At 36.9% G+C, this 16,708-nt stretch overlaps 1 long non-coding RNA gene across 1 annotated transcript in view; it reads right to left on the reverse strand.

The window, feature by feature from the left end:
* The window catches only part of LOC143666156 (uncharacterized), a 79,671-nt gene that overhangs the window by 42,428 nt on the left and 20,535 nt on the right, over window positions 1–16,708 (reverse strand). Inside the window, exon 2 of the long non-coding RNA XR_013167422.1 lies at window positions 9,872–10,055. This is a non-coding gene — a long non-coding RNA (uncharacterized LOC143666156). The remainder of the gene's footprint in view (window positions 1–9,871; window positions 10,056–16,708) is intronic.

Genomic DNA, 16,708 nt, shown 5'->3' on the forward strand with positions numbered 1-16,708 from the left:
GAAGTCTAACTGAAAAGGTGATGACTGCATTTGCAGCACTAATAATTGGTGCTGAGTGTCGTGCTACAGCTCTCGTGCGAGGCAGCACACACGGGTTAAGAACTTAGACTTTGCCAAGTTCAAATATTGCCTTTTCTAGTTCCTGTCTGTATAAGCGGAGCAAGTTAACTCTTCTGTGTGGCGACTTCCTCCTCTCTAAAAAGGAGGTAATAAAAGTACCTGTCCCACCGGGGTTTTAGGTGGTAATATTTGTAAGTTCTTAAAACAGTGCGAGATATGCATGATGCAATCTGTAAGTTCTGTTTTAGAAATCAGTCTCTCGTCTACATTTAACATGATTTGAGTCCTGGCAGTTTGTACCCTATTATCACAACAAGAAACAGCCAAGTTTTAGATACCCAGTCTTTTAGTTCAGCAACAAAACTAGATATTTCTGTCATGTTTTGACAAAACCCTATATTGCTTTTTCGATTCAAAATGGGGACCCTCATTAAGCAATCACTCAGTTTCCTGCCTTTCACAGTAATTCATCTTGGCGTAAAATCCTTTAAGTTCCTCCCTTGGACTGAATGAAACCTAAATCATGAGTACAAATGAAAAAAAATCAATAATGTCCTTTCTGTAGGCTTATACCCACAGTGCAGAAGTTAGAATTTTCTTAGTTATTAGAAAGATTATACTGCTAAGAAACTGCGCAGTTTCATTTAATTGATTTTGAAAACACTGAAGAAAAAGTAGAAAGAAAAAGGAAAAATTTTTTCTTTGCTCCATAGGGGAGGAAGAATAAATTTCATGGTGTTCAGAATTTCCCTTTGGAAATATGTATCTCATAGAGTTAAAATGTTCCAGGGATGCTGTGCTGAGATCATTTGACCTACCTCTCATCTTATGCCACGTACAGAGGATTCCCCACAAAGAATGAGAAAGTGGCCATTAGTTTTCCATGCATCTGTTTTCAGATACTGTTTAAGCACTTGTCTCTTAATAGTCTAAATGTCCCAAATCAGATCCCTAGACTGATTGAAAATAAAATTATAGCATGGATTCCTCAAGTGAAAATAAGATAGCTCTTAAAGAATTATATAGAAGGGGAATCTGATCTATCTGGCTCTTTCAGTATTTCAGTTGTTCTGGTTATAAATTTACTATAGAATTGTAAGTTTGTTAGGAAAATTGAAACAAAGACATATGTAACCCTCAAGAAGTTTACAAGGATGGGAAACTATATAAATAAGGAAGACATTTTTTAAAATCATTGCATGGTTTAACAGGCATACAAATTCAACAAAATGCTTGAATTAGGAATTCTAAATTAGATCATCCATAGCTTATTTTAAAATTTTAGATATTGTAAGAATTTCCTCTTGAGTACTTATAACCTGTCAGAACATTTTATGCCAAAAGCAAAACTAATATACATTCAATCATGAGCACATTATTAAACTTTAAATGTTTTAACTTAAATTGCATTGTCAGCAAATCTTATTTTAAGCTTACATAATAGTACATTTGTCAAGAGTTCTGAATTCTTAACATGAAAATTATATGTATTTTGATCCAACAAAGATATTACAAAAATAATATTTTAGCATTGATTGCTATATATTGTTTGCAATGCCAGTTCCTTTGTTGGCTGAAGAAAATATATAAGAATTAGGTGCTTGCTACTTACTTAGCTTTATGCTATAAATTTCACACAAAGCACTTTTAACTACACTATTTTGCATTGAAAACGTCATATAAAACTAACACTTTTTCTTGAGCTTCTAACCACAGCAAAACAGATGATAAAACGTCGTGATCTGAGAGGAAAATGTTCATCTTCTTAACATTTCTGAACTCAAATATGAATTCATTCAGACACAGGCTATATCTGGGTTCTCATAATTATAACAAATCTATTCATGAGTTATAAAAGGACCAAGAGTTTTCAAAAGCAGTAACTACAATAACTAGATTTCACAAGGTACGTATAAAACTTAAAACCTTGAAGAAGCTCATAAAAAAGAAAAGGTGCTCTCCCAGAGTAAGTTCTTATTTGTTCTTCAGACCAGCCCAAAGTCAAATCTAGAACTGAAAGCTAAGCTCCTTAAAGTTCAGTAAAAGAAAAAATCCAAAGTATAAATTGTCAAATATCCATGTTCTTTGGCAATCTCTTCTCCCCTTGACCTGTAGGGTAGCCATTTTTTTTAATACTAATCTCTAAAGCCTGTCAATGATAAATCTAACAACAGAATTACAAACTTGGCATTGCTATTACCTTCCCAGAGTGTCACATAAGTGACTCACTGCAACTTTTGCTTGCTTATCTGAGAATTTGAGCCAAGCCAATAGAATAAATGGAATTTGGGGAAATAAATCTGCATCTCTTGTCTTATTCTCCCACATGAGACACAGAATTATGACTGCATGCCAGATTTTACTATAAGATCCTAAATCCTAAAGTTGATGGTTGGATATATTATCCTCTCCTGAAAACCACCTTATTCATCTTCCAGGTGATTCTTCGACCTTGATCTTTGATTTATTTTCTTTCACTTGCTCCTCTCCTAACATTCCTATATATATATAAATCAATATGTCCTATAAATACACCCTTATTTCAATCACACTCAAGTTTATTCCTACATGATTCCCACTGTCGAAACCCAACCCGTGCCCTCTATTTCATATTTGCCCCATTTTAATAGTGTCACAGCCTATTTCTCCACATCTTAAATCATCTTAAATGTAATTACTAGATAGCCATAGTAAACAAATAGCATTTAATATGGCATTCACCTCTTGAAGATCCTAAATGATTCTCAAGAGGTCAAATTTTGGATTCTTCTAACTGAAACCAAAAGTTCTTCATTAATTAACAATGTTCCCCTTACTTATTATTATTTACATCTTATTGCTTCTCCCACGCCTTCTCTTTCCAGCCAATCTTCACCAAAGTAAGACACCTCATTTGTGCTACCATGTCAATACACTATGCTAGCACTCTATCTCTACTTTTCATAGTCTGTAATCTCTTCTAGTATATTGTTGCCAATTCATATTCCACACTCTTTTACAAGTTCAACTTAACATTCATCAAGTTTAAGAAAACCCAAGCACTAAATAAATATATCTGCTTTGGTTTAGCTAAAACTGCCAGAATGCAACATACCAGAAATGAATTGGCTTTTCAAAAGGGATATTATTAAGTTAAAAATAACAGTTGTAAATTTATAAAAATGTCCAAACTAAGGCATCCAGAGAAGGATCACTTGACTCAAGAAAGGCTGATGATATGGAATGCCTCTGTCAGCTGGGAAGGCACATGGCTGGAGTCTGCAGTTCCCAGCTCTGTTGCTTCCAGTTTCTAATGCCAATGGTTTCCTCTCTAAGCATCTGTGGACCTTCACGTAGTTCCTCTGGGACACAACTCTGGGTTCTGGCTTGCTTAGCATCTCATGTGGAAGGCACTTGTCAGTGTCTCTGGGTTCTGCATCTTCAAATGTCCCCATCAAGGCATCAACTTTCTTTTTTGGGACACCAAGTATCTCCAAATGTCTGTATCCCATCAGGTCTCAAGCAACTGTGTCTCCTGGAGCTTCTACATTTCCAAACATCTGGTCTGCAGCTGCATCTGAGGTTTCTCCAGTTTTTTTTTCCCTTTTAGAAGATTCTAGTAACTAATTAAGACCCACCTTGAATGGGTTTGAATGGATGGAGTCACATCTCCATCTAACCAAAAGGCCACACCCACATTTTGGTGTGCCACATCTCCATGGAAACCATCTAATCAAGAGTTCCACCCTACGATATTGAATGATTAAAGGACATGGCTTTTCTGGGGTATACACACTTTTAAACCAACACAATATCTATTGTATCTGACAGACTATGGTAAGTTTCTCTTGGAAAAACAACACATAGGAGGATTATGGGAGGATACTGAGTAGGAATCTCTAGGAATCAGTCCCTTCACCAAAACGACTACCTAACTGGCAGGAAATGGTTAAATTCACAATTTTGAAACTCTGGAGCTAGTGAAACATTGTGTAGTATCCAAAGAAGAGTGAGAAAGAGGCTGGAAAGCTGCAGTAAACACGTGAATTTCACCGCCCCTGCAGTGGCTGTCATCCCCCAGCCCCCAGCCCCTGGCAGCCAGCAGTTAGAATTGCAATGCAAGTTCCTCGTGTAGCTTATTGGTACCAGGATGGGACATAAATATCTAGTCCTCCAAATTCTGGGGATATATGGTCTGATCACTGATCACAGCTTTTAATCAGCTAATCCAGATCACTGGAGTTCAGCTCTGAGGGTGGCCATTGTTTCTCCATGTGAAAACGGCAGAGGAATCTTAAAGAGAGCACCGTTTCTCAAAACTGCATAACCAGTGAAAGGGCTGCAGCAGCTGGGGTGAGTGCCAAATCAAGAAAACTCATTTGAGAAGTCCTTTTGCTCTTGAGATATTCCTGGGTCATTGGTTCTATTCCAGAGAGAGCACAGTAATCCTTCTGCACATACTGGGGTGCCTGTATATCAGTGCTGCTCTATCAGGAGGAAGTCTGAAAAATTGACTTATGAAACTTTTCCTGGGCTCACACAGGGATAATTTGTCCTGAAGGCAGACAAGCAGCTTGCAGAAATCTAAAGCAGAGTAAGAAACAATGAAGTCCAAGTGACCTGGGCCAAGGAATACCTGCATCAAGTCACTCAATAGGAAACCCAAGAGGGATGAAAATCTATATCCAAGATGGTAGAGAGGGTATTCATTTGAACTCCTTTGAACTGAAATGGGGGGATTTTCTAAAGGCACTAGTAAGCACAAGCCCAGGAAAAGAAGCATATTTAAGTAATAGAGCCATGCCTTGGCTAACTTCCAGATAGGAGGGCTAAGCTAGAAAGAGAACACTAACCAAAGAAGAGCCAATTTGCAGAGACTGTGCTAAGTGCTTTTGCTCAGCTCTTGGCATTAAAAATAGTCATAACACTGGCTGGATGCAAATATGAGGAACAGACAGCCTAGCAACTAAAGCTCAGAATTAGTTAAAACTTTAAAATACTAAAATGTACAACATGCAAAAACATGTTACAAAACTAACAAAAACATGAAATGATAGCCCATCCAAAGGAACAGGATAAAAATCCAGAAATAATCAAAGTAGAGGACTAGACTTTGACTTACTGGACAAAGGGTTTTAAAAATTGATCTCCAAAATGCCCAAGGAGATTATGAAAAACACAGGAGAAGAACTAAAGGATATGAAGAAAACAATAAATGAGCAATATGGGAGTTTGTATGATATTCTCAGTAGGAACCAAACATAAATACTAGATTTGAAGAATACAATAACTGAAATGAAAAATTCCCTAGAAACCTTCAACAGCATATTGGAGCTAATAGAAGAGAGAGTCAGTGAACATGAAGACAAAGACAATTGAAATTTAGGTTGAGGGACAGAAAAAAAAAAGAATAATAAAGAGTGAACCTAAAGAGATGTTCTCAAACATACAATATGCACAGTAAATATTCAAGAAAGGAGAAGAAGGAGAGAAAAGACAGACTGTCAATAAGAAAATAGAAGACTTTAAAGATAAACAGACAACCTAAAATATCTATATAAAACACTTCACGCAACATCAGTGGAATATACATTCTTCTCTAGTGTGCATAGATTATTCTCCAGAATAGAATATATCTTAGATAACAAAATAAGTCTCAATAAACTCAAAATATTGAACTCATACAATGTATTTTCTCCAAACGCAATGGAATGAAGCTAGAAATAAATAAAAGAATAAGAAAGGGAAAATTCACAAATATGTGGAAATTTAGTGATACACTAATAAATAACCCATGGTCAAAGAAGAATTCACAAAGGAAACTAGGAAATAATTTAAGGTGAATGAAAATTAAAACACAACATACCAAAATGTATGGGATATAGCAAAAGCAATGTTGAGAAGGAAATTTATAGCTTTAAATGCTTGCTTAAAAAGGAAGAAATATATGAAATTATAAGCCTAACCTAAAACCTAAAGCATCCACAAAAAGAGAAGCAAATTAGAACTAAATTGGGCGGGCCACGGTGGTTCAGCAGGCAAGAATGCTTGCCTGCCATGCCAGAGGACCCGGGTTCAATTCCCAGTGCCTGCCCATGTAAAAAATAAAAATAAAAATAAATAAATAAATAAATTAGACTAAATTGGAAATTAATTCTAAAACTAACTGAAGTAAGAAATAACAGAGTAGAGGAGAGATAAATTGAATAGAAAATTTTTTAAAAAGTCAATAAAACCAAAACTTCATTGCTTGAAAAGGTCAATAAAATTGGCAAACTTTTAGCCAGACTGACAAAGAGAAAAAGGAAAGGGAACATAAACAAGTAAAATCAGAAATGAAAAAAGCAGACATCACTATTGACCCCGCTGATATAAAAAGGACTATATGAGGATACTAGGAACAAATGTATACCAACATATTAGATAACCTAGTTGAAATGCACATTTCCTAAAAACACACATACTACTAACACTGGCTCAGAAAGACATAGAACACATGCCAAAAGTAGGAAAAAAAAACTTCCTTTATTGGGTGGGCCATAGTGATTAAAAGGCACAGTTCTCACCTGCCATACCAGAGACCTGGGTTCAACTACTGGTGTCTGCCCATGTAAAAAAAAAAAAAAAAAAAAAAAAACATAGGAGATTTCAACAAAACGATAAGTAGTAAGAGATCTATCTATCAGTAATATAAAACCTCCCACAAAAAAAAAAGAGAAAGAAAAATAGAAGGGAAAAAACCTATCACCAAAGAAAAGCCCAAGATCAAACAGTCTCACCAGTAAATTTTGTCAAGCATTCCAAAAAAAAATTAGCACCAATCTTCTCAAACTCTTCCAAGAAATTAATTGAGGAACTCTCCCTAACTCATTCTATGAGGCCAATATCACCCTCATAAAAAAGCCAGGTAAAGTTACCACAGGAAAATAAACTTTAGACCAATATTTCTTATGACTATAGACATAAAAGTCCTCAACAAAATAAAGCAAATCAAATCCAACACACATTTAAAGAATTATGCACTATTCCATTTCTGGTATATATATCCTGACAGCATTTAATCAAGTAATACAAAAACTATTGAGTGATTTCAATCAGAAAAGTGACAAAAAGTGAAACATATTTTAAGTATGGCAATTATTTTTTTCTTTATTTTAATTCTTCAGTCCTATATAACTTAATTTGCAACCAAAATGAGTCACTCAATACTTAACTCTGTAACAATGAAAAAGTCTCTATGTTAAGACATGAATTGTATGCCCCATCTCCTTTTTCCTTTTTGTTGCCCTAAAATAGTCTTAAATTTGCAGGAAATGTAAATTTCATTGAATGATTTTATGAATGAACGTTATTATCAGGAATTTTATTATCCAATATATTGTGTATTCCCCTTTTTATTTGAAAAATTATATTGTCAGGGATGCAAACAAAACAAAACAAAATAAAAACCTTCTAAAAGTAGTAATAGATCTAAGTTTTAATTTTATCTTTGTGGATTACCACAAATTTTCCAAGAGCTAAATAAATAAAATATATAATGGTAGGGTGTTGTTCTATTTTGCTAGCTGCGAGAATGCAATATAACAGAAATGGAATGTCTTTTAAAAAGGGAAATTTAATAAGCTGCGAGTTAACAGTTTTTAGGCTGTGGAAATATCCCAATTAAAGCAAGTCTATAGAAATGTCCAATCTAAGACATCCAGGGAAAGATACCTTGGTTCAAGAAAGCTGATGAAGTTCAGGGTTTCTCGTTCAAATGGAAAGGCACATGGGGAACATTGTATCATCTGCTAGCTACCTCTCCAGCTCCCAGGAGGCATTTTCCTTCTTCTTCTCCAAAAGTTGCTGGCTGGTGGACTCTCTGCTTCATGGTGCTGTGGCATTCATTGCTCTCTCAGATTCTCCCTTCTCCAAAATGTTTCCTCTTTAATAGGGTTCCAGCAAAGTAATCAAGACCCACCTAGAATGGGTGGAGATATGTCTCCACCTAATCCAATTTAACAATCACTCTTGATTGAGTCACATCTCATCTTTAATTCGAGATGATCTAATTAAAATTTCAAACATACAATACTGAATAGGGATTGAAAGAAACAGCTGGCTTTATGAAATAGGACTAGGATTAAAACATGGCTTTTCTAGGGTACATACATTCTTTCAAACCAGCACAAGTGTTTAGAAAACTTTACACTTGTAAGTTTTTTGTGCAATATGCAATAACATTTTTGATTCTTCCCTTGATATGTCAAAATTCATGTGAGAATTCATTCAGAACATAATTGAGACCAGTTTTTTGTCTATATATTTCCAAACATATTGTGGAAGAGTTATTTGAAGTCAGTTGAATCATCAACGAGCAAGGATCCTGTGAGATATTTAGGGTTTTTGTTTCTCTCTGATTTCAGTTCTTTGCTGGTGCTGAAGTGAGACTAGTTCGTGCAGATTTTTATATCGTTCACACTCATGTAGAGACACATGCACAATCAACAATAAGTGAATATTTTTATCTTCCTGCTGACTTACATCTCTTTCCTGTCCTTTGTTCACTTACATACATAATTTTGAGCTAGATCTCCACAAATATCACACTCATTTTGGCCCATCGAATATTATTACACTGCTCGAATTTTCCACCTGTATATATTTCTTTTTTTCTTACAATAAGTGAGAAAAAGCAAAGTTCAAAATACAATACCACGTAATGTACCCACAAGTTGACCAGAACCTCAGACCTTTATTTATGCTCCAGATCCCTTTAGATACCCTCATTAATAAATTTCCATTTAAGTAGAGTTAAATTGTGAATAGAAATGATACATATTGCATTCTCCTAATGTCACTAAGCTATACAGAAATCATCATGATGTACTCATATTGTGCTTTTATGAGTAAACTTCTTTACCTTATTTATCAATTCATGGGTAAAAGGGAGAGAGTGAAAAAAATCTCTATTATCTCACCAATATAATCACCATATATTTGCAATGGCTTCAAGCTAAAAGCAATAAAATTATGAGCAACATACACAGCTACATGGGGTCAGATTTCTTCAGATATCCATTATCTCCAATTTTTATGCTTCTTTATAGTAGGTTTAACTGACTTTCAAATAATAAGGCAGCAAGAATTCACCTGACCACTATCAGGTTTGTTTCCTAAACCAACTCAGGCTAAAATGTTCACTTCATCAACGACCCTTCAATAGTGCTGAGGTCCATTAAATTTGTTATTTCTGGCAGTGCTGTCTCTTAGGAAAGAAGACTACCATTCTGATGAATCATCTGACCCACCCTGGCAGGATAGTTCCCGCATATTACATGAGCGCCTGCTCATTCTCTCAACGTCTCCTTCATTTCCTCTGTTCATTGTGTGTTAGCCTCAGCTTCAGGCTGGTGTCTGTATTGATGACGATGGATTCCAGCAGGCATGGGAGCCAGATGGTCCCCACGCAGGTAGGGAACACCAGTGATTCCTACGTTCCCAACGTCCTGAGATTCACATTGGTTGGACTGTCGCTGAGTCAATCCCCAATTTATGACAGACAGTGGTTAGTGCTGATCTGTAAACCTTGGAATATCAATCAGAACCTTCAACTGTGGCAAGTTAAATAGGAACCCCTTGACTGGCTCTGACCAATGGCCTGCCCCATAAAAACTGAGTGTTGAGTGAATCCCACCAAATCAAACCTGCTATACAGTGGGACAGAGACCAAATGGACATGACAAGAAAAAGTTTCAAAGCTGACTGCCCCAGTTGGGTTCCCAGGAAGCAGACTCTGAGATGGGGTTTAGCATGCGGTCTATTTATTAGGGACTACCCTTGGGATCCATACCTGTGGAGAGAGGGTGGGGAACCAGGAATGGGCAGCAAGATGGGGCAGCTTTCTCTAACCCCATGGAGAGTTTTCAACGAAAGTTGAAGGTGCTGCTGACTGAAAAGTAGCCGGGAGAACAAGTGCTCTGCTGGCGGTCCGTCCGGGCAGTAAGTCACGATGTCCAGCACATCCACTGCATCCCCTAGAAAGTAACCAAACACGAAATCTGGGGTTACATAGTATGTGGAATCAGCTTCCCTTAGAACTCATGAAATGAACAAAAATAGCTTTTAAATGAAGAGAGAAAGAAAAAGAAAAAGAAAAAGAAGTCTTTCACAAGCAGTAACCGAATAAGGAAATGCAAAAAAACTGAAGTCATAAATTTCAAAAAGTGAAACCAAGAAAATAAATAGAAGATTCTGATGTGACCGGTGGTAGGGCCTGGACCTGTAAGTTAACCTCTGGGACCAGAAAATCGCTGTATAAAATCGTCCTAATTCTCAGCAAAATTTTCCATTTGTAAAAACATGGAAAGCAACCTTTGATTTTTTTTATTACTCTTCTATTCTACATAAGTTGATTTTTTTTAAATAATGAATGAACATATATCATTTTTACTTATGGTTACTTATGTAAAACAATCAAAGTAAGAATAAGTAAAAATTTACCCCATGCATCTCATAAACACTCCTACTTGATACAACATGTTACATAGAAATCTGAGCAATCAACTCTGCCAATGTATTTTTTCCTTATCAGATCTTCAATAGATATACTTCCAAAAAGAACCATTTGAGTTAAAACAAGTAATAGTAATTGTATTATATATTTTTTCTGCTTAAGTTGATTATAGAAAGAAAAGGAATAAATATCTTTTACATAGTTCCTTATTATTTTGTTTTAATTCTGCAGTATACATTGACATAATAACTTTGCTCTCCCTAAGACCTTTATATTACACCTTTTCTTCATAGTAAACCTAAGCATATTAATGACAAAAAATCAAAAGATCATATTTATTTAATTGTTCCTGTCAGGTATTGTTATTCTTCAAATCTCACAGAGAAAGTAAGCATCATCCAGTCTCATTTTTTTAATTTTAAAGTCCATTAACTTAACAGCTATTTGTTTTGCCTGGTGCTGTGGTACACATGGTGGGCAGTCTATGAAACAGTACCTGCTCCCAAAGAGCTCAGAGTCGTTAGTGACACAGCAGCCCCAGAAAGCTATTTTGTATGCCAAAAGCAGATGCCCACACTGACAGTTAGTGGGAGCCGCCCCTCAGTCACACCTTTTGCGCCCATTCTGTGATACTAATGTCCTAACTTCATGGTTCCTAAGAATGGTCTTAGCAGTCTGTCTGGTCTGCATCCAAGGAAAAATGGAAAAACTGAGCTCAGCAGATGATTCTTCTCCATCTATTATTCCATCTACCATGCCATCAAACAAGTGGGTGAACCTAAAAAGAATGGAAAAGGAGGGTAAAAAAGCTAGCTAAAAGGGAAATAATGCATGTAAGCAAACCCAGTCCTTTACTGACCATTCTACTTCAAACCCCTCCCTTTGTCATCTTTGACTTTGTGTGGGGTGCTGGAGAGAGCACTAGTGGGGGCACCAGGAAATCTGAGATGAAGTTGCACATGCCCCATTAACTGCTGTGGTCCTGATAACACTTCTGGCTTCTTTATGTTTCCATTCATTTACCTGTAAATTGTTGACAAGGGGTTAATTTGAAAGCTGAAGATGGCAAAGCACAGTGTAAATGGTAACATGCTATAAAAAACATGAATGCAAAAGATGCCTCAGTTGTACCTAGCTCAAGCTAGTTTAGAATCAGTTTGTCTAATCAGTGTGATGATAGCCATTCCTGCCATCTATCTGCCTGCATCCATGGGCAGGAGACTGGAAGAGAAAAGAGAAGTAAATACGTGTGGCTGTGTATGTGGCATTAGTACTAGTCAGGGAGAAGGAAGTAAAAGCAGAATTGAGGGAATGGCTTGGTGTCCATTCCCACTCAGGATGAGAAGGTTTCTAGCTCCTACAGGGTAGGGATGATATGAAATGCTGGAGAAGGTGTATACATGAAATTCTGTGGGTCTCTAGGTACAAGCATAGTGTCTAGACTCAGTGAAAAAATGTGACATAGAATTAGGAAGCAGGCATACTCTCGGGTTTCCCAAACTACTGTAGGTCTTGCAATTTTTGAAGGCTGAATTCTGCCAGCAGGAAAGAAGCAACCTCTTTGCCCATTGAGAAATGCAGACATGATGGCCCTTTGTGAAGCAGCACTCCCACGGCGGGGGCGGGGTGGGGTGGGGTGGGGGGGTAGGCACCAGTAGAAGTGACAACCCACCTGCAGAAATCAGACTTCTTCAAGGAATCTAAATTGAAGAGTCTGAATTATTTGTTTCTGAAAATATGAAAGGTTTTCAGGGACCTTAGGTCTTGCAAAAACATAGATCTAAAACTAGAGAAATTTAAATATGGATTTTAATATTTATGCCATCAGGTGGATGATACTTAGGAATTGAATTAGAATGGCATATAAAAATAGCACCTGCATAACAGAATTTCCATGCTATATCCCCATTTGCGGATTAAATCCTCATCTTAAGGATTTAATTTCTTATGGAAAATATTAACATCATAACATAAATGAATCTGCAAAAAAATAGCATATTTTACCTTACCAAACACATCCAGTGCAACTGAAATTATGTCCTACAACCTAAACTCTCAAGTTAAGGGTTTTCAAATTTTGACACCATGAAATCTTCTCTTCAAATAAAATCTTATGTTGAATCTCAATTGAAAACCAATATAGTGAGGAAAGAAAATATTATCTTTAGAGCTGCCACGAGAATTTTTCTTACAGAGAGAGGTGTGTAATCGTGGGATCAGCCATGGCAAACGTTTAGGAGTTCTCTACTGCTCCCTGCAACCAGGTTTATGTGTTGGCTGGAGCCAGGGAATGAGTGGAAGAAGCTGCTGCTCTGCATAAACAAGGGAGCAAGTGTTTGCATCTTAGGAAAATCTAGGGTTCAGTGATCTTTTTTAATGTGAAAAAAGGTCAAAAACAAAAGCCAACAGATGTCAATGATCCTAAGAATTTGGGGAAATGTTTGACAGCTTTACAGGACCAGGATCTCGTGACCTGATGTTGGCTGAACTAACTCTGCCTAGGTTTTCAGTGATAGGTAGGTCTGAGCTAACTTTCGAAATACGTTGCTAAAAGTCAACTTGCTCTCTTGGAAATAGATGGGGTGTCATAGCCATCTACTGGTCAGTATCAGTTCATCTGGGTGGTCCTGGACCAGCTCTGTGGACCCTCCAAAGAGAGTGTGAAAAACAATAGATTAAATGATCTTTAGAGTCCTTTCCAAGGAAGGAATTGAACAAAGTTTTACAGATTCAGTGTAAGACTTTCATTTTTATTATGTGCTCCTTTTTTGTGATTTATGCCAAGTCCAAGGATTGTCCTTTTGGGTTCCCCATGCCTCACCCCTCTAAGCACATTTCAACTGAATGAAATCTGGGATTCCATAAGTCACTTCTCTGTTCCTCCTTCTTTTCCAGCCCTAAGACTCTGCGCAGAGAAATGCTATTGTTACAAAATACGAAAATGAGCCTACCCATGTGCAGATAGGTTTTGATCAGATATGCAAACTATCCCAATGAAAGAAATGATGTTCAGTGATACATCATGTTCAGTGATACTGTGGTCAGGGAAAGAAAGGACATGGCCTTCTCTTTATTAAGTTTCCAGTATACAGAGGAAGAACAGCAAAAAAAAAAAAAGAGAGAGAGAGATATGACAATATGATGTTATACATATTGCAATGTAGATATTCATTTCCACTATGCAAACAGTGGAAAAAACAACGAAGTCTGTCTGAAGGAGTCATCACCTGCCAGAAACAATGTTTCGGATGAATCTTGCAGGGTGAGTTGGAGTGAGTCATGCCGGGAAGAAGGGAAAGAGATGAGGATGAACATCTGAAGGTCAGATGCTGGGGACCGGAGGAAGGTGTGTTCAGTTTGGACAGAAGGACCAGAATGGAGGAGAGATTCAGCCCGGCACATGGGCGTTTCAATAGACAATTGACCATGTTTTCAAGTGAGTGGGAAAAAGTGCCCAGTTGACAAGAACTTATTATTTCTAGTAATAAAGCCAAACAAAAAAATCCCAACTGTGGTTATTCTAGCTAAAATTTTACGTTGCTCTTTGTCCCCAGAGAACACAGCACATAGGCTTGTCACCTTTTCCCACTGTATTTCCAGGGACAACTTTTGGACTGAAGTAAACCCCTTATTGTAATTTACCCATAGCCAGCAGAACGGCCAGAGGAGACCCGACACCAGAAATTTGACGTTGTAAACTTTTCTGGCTGCATTCAACATCAACGGCCTAAATCAAGTCAGGTTTCAGCACGCTTATGTGGAGTAAGAGACAGTAACCATTTAACTTTTCACTCATCGTCACTAATTATAATTCTGTATGTTTTTGAATGCTTTATAGTTCAACCCTAACGGGGCTGACACTTGGGCTTTCCCTTCAAAACCTCGTAAATCAGGTAAAACCAGTTTAGCAAACTTTGTAGACAGTGAGTTACAATCTCCTCCAGGGTCCCATATTCAAAATGCTTACCCCAAATTGATGGGTGCTGCTGCTGGAATGTCAACATTCTCAGAAATAGTCAACAAAAGAAGGGCTTGTCTCCAAGAAACTCAAAAACAAGTAACTGAACAAGGTCCTATTTTGAAATATGACTTCTTTAGAGCCTATTGTGAAATTACTGACCTCATGTCATTTTATTTGGCAAAACCTCTCAGAGCTTTGTGAATGGATAATGTATTATTTTTTTCTTAAATGATAGGTCTTGAAAAATTTGAAGACTGCAGAATTGTCAGAAGTCATATAAAAATACAATCATTTGTAATTCTAACAGTCAAGGAAAAAGTATTGGTAAAAATCCACAGATAATCATGAAATTAAAAAATGAAAGAACAGTGGTCTTCTCATGTCTGATCTTTTTGAAGTGCCTATGGAAACCAGCCCTTTAGAAAATGAGTAAAGTTACATATATCATCACATAGATAGAGATTTTAATGCTGGAAAGCATTTCAGACATCACCTAAACCAGCCTCATCATTTTATAGATGAGTACCTGAAGTTCAGAAAAAAAGTGGCTACCCTAAATTCACCCAGGGTTTTTACTAGAAGGAATAGAACTAGATCTTAGAATTCTTAACTATAAAACCAGATTTTTCACAGACACTATACTGAGAAATAACTTTTGAAAATATTAACTTCTGAATTTTTCTCCTGTCCCATCATTTCATTTAGTATAATCCTACATTCAGGCTGAAAGACATGAGGCTACCATGTCTTGAAGGAACCAAAGGCTAAAGGAAGCTGATTTTTAGATTTTTACTAAAAACCCATGGCAAGTTTGAAAGAAATAATAGGTTACAGAATATTATCTATTCAGGGGAAGTCAGTTCCTCACTTCCCCATTCTCTTCTCCTATCCCAAATATAAAAATAAAAAGTCTTCATATGGGGGCCAGATGAGGACATTGAGGAAGCGAACAATAAACAAAAAGATATTGGTGTGGAGCTGTAAGAAGCAGAATGGATCCGAGCTCACTCCAGGAAGAAAATGTCACATCACCAGACGAGTGTGGGATTTTAAAGCAGGTCTGCTCACCTGGAGACAGTGGCCTTGAGAAGTCCCCTGAGCTAGAGGACAAGAAATATTCCTGAATAACAGAGGCAGAGAAGGACTCTGGCAGTGTCACTTCCTTTCCTGCATCCAATGCAATCTGTAGCCAAAGATTCAAAGCTTCTCTCAAATTCCAGGAAGGTGTAGAAGTTAACGGAGATCCAGAACCCACAGCCCAGAGGCCTTATGGTGGGGCCATGGAAGGTGCCAGCAGAAAGTCACATGCATTTTATTACTAGATCCTAGAGAACGCTTGCCTGATCTATATGTCAGGGCAGAGAGCCCAGAGACCAATTAAGACCCACTGCAAGCATGCGAAACCAGATGCCATTCTCAGGAAAAGTGGGGGAAAATATGAAGCAAACCGATAGAATTTAAACCCCTCAGGATCAAATCTATTCAAAATCTCTGCCATCAGTTGAAGTTAAAACAGTGATTAAGTTAAGGGGGACGAGAGTGATACAGTTCACACTTCCATGTGGTTATGACAATTAGATCATTAATTCTATGCATTAATTACATGGAAAGTTATTAGTAAATCCTTTTTTTATAGATCTAAGAAGTCTGAACCAGAGGCCTCTGTTATTGCTATTATCATCCAGCAACTTAAAGTCTACACATTGTGCAGGAAAAATATTTATGGTATACCACATAAAATCAAAGATATGAAATACGTTGCTACTTATTGAACTACAAATTTTTATATGAAACATTTATATTTTTAAAATAATCCTTATTCATTAAGATATATTCTGTGTCAGTTTACTGGAAGATTGCTGGAGAAGGATGATTATAAATTCAGTTTGAAAGCTAAGTAAAATAACAAATTGGTGTTTTGACAGTTAAATACGTTTTAGTTTTTGGTTTGTTTGACTGTGGGTCCACTTCAAAATAAATCATTTAGTTATCAAACATGCTGGCAATATGGGTAGAAATTTGGAATCATGGAGAATGGTAGACACCACAGTTCTGCCAATAGGAAAATCTGTGATGTTTACCAATTTACTCTACCTCTCCAGTTCTCACCTCCTTGTCTGTAAAATGTGCACAATAATAAATCTAGCCTATAGGGTTGATGTGAAGATGAACTTGTATGGCACTGAAAATATACAGTGTATGATTAAAAGAAA

This window comes from Tamandua tetradactyla, chromosome 22 (assembly GCF_023851605.1).
Source record: "Tamandua tetradactyla isolate mTamTet1 chromosome 22, mTamTet1.pri, whole genome shotgun sequence".
Lineage (NCBI taxonomy): Eukaryota > Metazoa > Chordata > Mammalia > Pilosa > Myrmecophagidae > Tamandua > Tamandua tetradactyla.